At 32.4% G+C, this 6,629-nt stretch overlaps 1 long non-coding RNA gene across 1 annotated transcript; it reads right to left on the reverse strand.

Annotated features, from left to right (window-relative positions):
* Positions 1 to 2,577: 2,577 nt before the first annotated feature.
* On the reverse strand, positions 2,578 to 3,730 carry LOC142539096 (uncharacterized). Its single transcript, XR_012818810.1, has 3 exons — positions 3,696 to 3,730; positions 3,407 to 3,462; positions 2,578 to 2,861 (listed from the first exon to the last, which is right to left on the reverse strand). It is a non-coding gene; the product is annotated as an uncharacterized LOC142539096 (long non-coding RNA).
* Positions 3,731 to 6,629: the final 2,899 nt, after the last annotated feature.

Genomic DNA, 6,629 nt, shown 5'->3' on the forward strand with positions numbered 1-6,629 from the left:
TATTCTGCATTCTCTAATTCACAAAAAAAAAAAATGTTTATGCGCCCTCTGGACCACCCACTTGTGCTTTCTTGGATAAAATTCAGTACAAAACATTGGAAATCTGGTACTAATATATGTTATTTAAGTAATAAATGTTTCAAATTTGACATTAATATATGATTTTTGAGCATTCAAATATGTATAACAAGTATTACTATAAATGACATATCTTTTTTCGGATATATGATATTTAAGTATCAAATGTTTCAGATTCAGATACTAATATGTATTACAAATATTGATATTAATGACACATCTTATTTTTTCGGTTCAAAATCGTCACAAAATATTAAAAATAATGTAGTAATAATATAAGATACTTCAATATCAATTCTTTCAGATCTTGTACTAATATATGATACTTGAGTTCAATAATTTGAGACGTTCCTATCTATTTTGTTTTTTATTTTCTTCTCATCTCTAGGGAATGAGTTCAAGAAACCAACGAAATCCATGTCTCTCATGTAAATCCAGTAAGTATCGTATTATTATATATATATATATATAATATATATTCGTATCATTGTGGATAGATTTAAAATTTTCGGGGAAAAAATTATAATGTAAGTCAAAAATAGATTTATTTAATTTAACTTGAGCAGTTTTTTTTAAAAAAAACTTCGATTAATATTTTTAACTTTGACGAATCACATGTGGGCAAAAACAATCAATAGCCAATGAAATGTTTGCCTGAGGACAAAGTAACTGTCCAAGTCAAATCTTGCTTAATGATACGCTGTGTAATATATTAATGTACTTTGTTGTTTCGTTTGTTTTATTTTGTGGTTTATTCGCCACACTAATTTAAATAAAATATATTGCAAAATATTTTTTATATACCTAGAGAAAAATATCTCAATTATAACTCAAACTTTACCCTACCATTATTGCATCCACCTATCATCACTAACTTTTGACACTTGTGAACATCTCCAACTAAATACAAAATTCAAGTTTGTACTTCAATTCAAATCCGGATTTGAAGTTAATTATTTCAAGAGTATAATAATAATTTTATTGATTTGTTTGGGTAAAATATTTGAGAATGGATATGAAATAAAGTTTTTCTTTGAGTCATTTTGACAGATTTCAAATGTATCCAAAGACGTAGTTATTTCAAGCTCTTCTTTCAAATACTATATCAAATCTAAATATTCCAATCCAAATGCAACCATGAATTCACTAATAACATAGTGAAAAACGAAATCTTTCGAAAACTCTCTTGAATCCAAACGCGACCTTCAATTGATCGATAACAAAATAAAAAATGTGTAAATTTTTTTAAAAAATCAATTTCCCTCCCACGAGAATATAATTCAGCCATGTATTAATTTATTATATGAATGGTATGATGTAGTCAGTCATATAAGAATCTTTAGAAAAAAGCCATGCCTCTTGGCAAATTTTAAATTAAACGATAGAGAGAGTAAGTAACCCTTGGTGCTACTTTTGGTTCAAATAAGCCTAACAAGTTAAAAAGCCTAGCTAGCTCGATGGACGGATGCCCGAATATATGCAAACCCAACGCAGCAAAAAGTCAAAATTTGGCTTCTTTTGCCATTTCCCTTTTTTGACTTTGTAAATTTATCTATCTTGTTTCTATTCGCGTTTCACTTTGCCTCCTAGCGAAGAACCTAGCCGCTAGTGATGACGACAACACGAGCCTTGCTTTATTTTATGCACAAATTAACAATTTCTTTATGCCCAATGACTTATGTATCTCGCACCAAGATTTCAAGTTTGTAATGAGGTCTCGGGTTGAAGATCCGTTTATAACAATTAACTTCTCTTAAATATTAATTTTGATATTGTGTGGATATATATCTTAGATTTTGAATTGACAAAAATTATATCGTTATAAGAAAATTTTTTATTTTCGACTGATCCTATTCCCTAAAGTATAAGATTCGAGTGCAAATTTATTTGAGGCTCTACATCTATAGATAAAGGATCTTGATTGAACATAAGATCACAATTAAGCCTTCTACAAGTTAGTTAGCAGTTTGTGGCAGAGTTTGAGCTTTGTGTGCCAACTGCTAGGTTAGATTAATGTATGCAAAAAGGAGAAAATGTTTAGCTCGAGTTCGGTGAGTGGAAAACGAATAAGAATTTGCGATCATTCGTTTTTGTTGGGGTGCAATAATTATTCATATTAAGCGTGATGCTGGAGCTACTATACATTTTAAAATATTTGAATTGCACCGTTACCACCAGCTATAATTTTTGGTAAATTGACAAGCGCTCGGTCTTAAATTTTATATGAGAGCTAAGATCATGGGTTTGATTCTCATTAATTGCAAAGAGTGTAATTATTAAAAGAAAGATTGTTGAGTTACAATAATTGTCACTGCTAGATATAAAATCGTAACATGACGTTGAGCGTGGGGGCCCGTGCTCCTGATTAATCTTTAATGACAAAACAACCAGGATTTATTAATGTAAACAGCGAAAGCGATTAAAAATTTTCCTTTTGGGCCAATAGAAATTTCGACATGACCTTCCCGTAAGTAGCACATCCCAAAAATTTCCAAACCACACAAACAACATTTATATACTCGAAATAAAGTCATAACATCAATTCACAACCCTATAGCCGCACTGGCCAGGACTAAACACATATAGAGCCGGCAAGGCTCGATCACACAACTATCAATACAAAACATCGTAAAAATAACAGTACAGCTACACGGGGCATCTCTCCGGTAAATGTATAACTCCATAATATAGTATATATATATCTGGGAACTCTCAACCATGACTCGACGATTGGGCACCACTACCTGACGCTCCACCAGACGCGTCAAATCCTCCTGGATAACCTGCTATGGCATCAAAAACAACCACAGCATAAAAAGAAACGAGGGATCGGGCCCCAGTACGACGAACCAGTAACATTACGACAAATATAACTGACATGAAATAAAATCAAGTAAAATGCAATGCAATGCGTGTCGGTAACAACAAAATAATGGATACCAAAGCGGAGTCCAAATGAAACGCATCAGCAACAAGAACAGTGGCCACCCGTGCCAGGACTGCAGCAACGTAATATCATGCTGCCGCTCATCCATGCACGTAGCATCGAGGGTACGGGAGCGACCCGCTCAGTCCTCATGCAAGTCATCAGGAGTGCTAATCCTACCCACCCACTCCATCGATGACGCAACAACTCGATAGATCAATATCAATAGCAATCAAAGGAGTCAAGGCTCGAAATGCTATGCCACAATAGTATCAACTCAAATAAATGCGTGAATGAAATCACGTATTCACAGAAACACATAAGGCACGCCACAACTCATTACAAAGTACTTAACGTCATTTCACATCATATAAACGTCATAATAAAACAGTTCATGCGTACCTCAACTGACTTTAATTTACCACAAAATATCTTAAATATTTCTCGAAACTCCAATCCTGTGGCAAAATTATTTATTGCACATCAATTCCTATCTTAGTTAAATAATCAAGGAATTTATCGAAAGTAATTTCAAAATTCACACTAAATTTACAGAACTTATAATTTCAATTTACAACATTTTAACGGTGTCCGACTAGCGCATGTACAGCTCAAAAGTCGAAATATCCCAATTTATAAATCTGAAAATTCAAAACTCAGCAAACTAAATTCTGAAAAAGTCGATAAATACCTCGAATCGACTCAATAATTCACCTACAATCAATAATACAACAAATATCAATATTGGTACCAAATTTAACCCAAAAATACAACCACCTTGCTGGAATCATGATTTGTACCTCAATATATATACCAAAATGAAGCCTACGACATAAGGAACAAAACCTCTCAATCAATTTCCGAATTCCGGCGACGTACGGGCGGCAATTTGACGGAGAAATGGAAGACGGGTTTTCGAAAAGTATCGAGAAATACTTCAATATGGGTACCAAAACGTAGCTCTCGTCGAGAGGATTTCAAAACTATGCTTACTTTCGAAAATCGCTGACCGACGGTGGAGTTACGGGCGGTCAAAGGCAGAAGAAATCGTTTGACTTTTATTACGGGAGAGAGAACGAGAATCTCGTTTCTTCTTTTTTTTTAATTATTTAATTAATTAATAAAATAAGTGGGTGGGCTTTAGCGAAAATTTGGGTTGGACGCTCACATTGAGTTTCACTGTTATATGGCAAAAGATCGGTCCTTTAGTTTTAAATTTTAAAAAATATTACGTGCAAATATTTTGACATGCATGTAGATATTTTCTAAAAATAGTCATTTTTGTGTGGACAACCACGAGTCACTGTAATTCTGTGCTGAGATTTCATGTATAGTTATTCTTAAATCTTAGGTCTACTTTGAGTATTTGTTACATTATAAACTATATATATTTAGAATTAGAACACTGTGGTGCCCGTATGAAATTAGAGTGGGTCTCATGTGAGACCGTCTCACGGATCTTAATATGTGAGACGGGTGAACCCTACCCATATCCACAATAAAAAGTAATACTCTTAGCATAAAAAGTAATATTTTTTCATGGATGACCCAAATAAAAGATCCATCTCACAACACACAAGTTTTTGCCATGAAATTATTATGCATGTGATTAAGAGCGATCAAAGTTCGAAATGTGGGTTAATACGTGTTTTAACCTTGAGACAATGGTGTCGATTTATTTCATACATGCGACTTAGGTAACACATAAGCATTACGATCCATGACAAATGAGCCATTATTCTGTATTATATCTTCTAGCAAATGTTGCACAAAATGAATATTCATGACAACTCAACTGATGAAATTAATTTTGTTTTCAGAAACCACAAATATATATAAGCATTTTCTCCAATTTGTTTAGTTCCCTAAGATTTTATTTGAATATTAATATGCAAAATGATAACACACTTGCGCCTTTTCAGTTTGCAACTCACCTTAGGACTTGAGGACTCGAAAAGGCAGAAGTTGTAATACATTTTAAAAAACACTAGAATAAATAGACTTTTCCGAAAAAACCTGATAGTGGTATAATATCTTTAAAAACATTTATGAGATTTAAGGAAATTTTTAAGTCATTGACTTTGACTAAATATGAATCTGTTTTATTAGTTTTTTTTTCTGTTACATTTTTATTATAAATTATATTTTTTAATGGGCAAATCAAATTATATCATTCAATCAATTTTTTTCGTGCAACTACAGGATAGATTCATGTATCGACTCTCATATTCCATTCGTATTTTATGAAAATGAATAATCGAAATTGTTATAAAATAATAATGCTCTGTAATCTTTTATAAAATCGATACGGAAAAGGGTATTATAATATTTTTGTAACGAATAAAATCTGTCAAAAATCGAAGATGGCCCGTGACATATGATTGAACCAGGTATATGATAGATTTTCGATTTAATTAATCGAATTATTTCTGTAAGTATGTGCGTGCAGTCATGTGAGTATTGGCCCATTGCACACTCAAGCTAAATGGTCTTATCTTCTTCCCCCTAGTTACATGCCAAATGAAAGCACGACTATTCCAACTATCAAGGAGGTAAGCATATATATGTGTGTGTATATATATATGCGCGCGCTTGCGCACAACAGTTTAATATTTTTATTATTTAATTTAAAAAATTAAATACACAGAAAATATATTTTTGATATTGTAATTTTGCTACTTTGCGATGTTGTGTTCTATGTTATTAAAATTTCAATATTAATCCTATATTTTTTGATTTTAATTAGTCTTTTTTTCATCGAGAGTGCTAATGTGACACTATACATGTGACCCCTGCATTAGTTCAACGAGTAGGAGTCTTGTGAGACGGTCTCACGAATCTTTATATGTGAGACGAGTTAACCCTACCGATATTCATAATAAAAAGTAATATTCTTAGCATAAAAAGTAATACTTTTTCATGGATAACCTAAATAAGAGATCAGTCTCACAAAATACGACCCGTGAGACCGTTTCACAGAAGTTTTTGCCTAGTTCAACATCGCGTCACTTCAGAAAAATGACTAAAATTACTTAAAAGTAAATGATAATGGACTAAGATTGAAATTTGATTAAAAAAAAATCACAAAAAGACAAACATGCGTAACTAAAAATTGCACTTGGTTTGATGGAAAAGCGCCGTAAATGCTATGTTCGTAAATATATATATCAGTAATACAAAATATATGCCCTGCCATGAATTGTGAAACAAAAAACATTATTGATGGATGTAATAAAAAAAGAAAAAATTAATTATCATTAATAAAAATATCCAGAATACATATTATATATTATACATCAAGATTTGATGTGTATGGACTATATTGTTGGTATAGATAATCAACAGAATGGGCGAATTGGTGAGCAGTCTGACATAAACTTGACATTGTTTTATAAAATAATCTCAGGAATTGCTTTAGTTAATGCACAAACATGGAATGGACAGTCTTGAATTGTTGTTGTTCTTATTGGTCCGGGGCCATGTCCACAATCTTCGCAACTCTACGATGAGCTCATATAGCAATTATTTCTTCTCCGTCATCTTTTTACAAAAATCGTGAACTCAAGTTGTCGTAGTCTGAGCTATTTATCCACTAACGCCGAGAATCTAGAAGTGACTCTCAGCA

The sequence above is a fragment of the Primulina tabacum genome, chromosome 3, assembly GCF_025594145.1.
Source record: "Primulina tabacum isolate GXHZ01 chromosome 3, ASM2559414v2, whole genome shotgun sequence".
In the NCBI taxonomy this organism is placed as follows: Eukaryota; Viridiplantae; Streptophyta; class Magnoliopsida; order Lamiales; family Gesneriaceae; genus Primulina; species Primulina tabacum.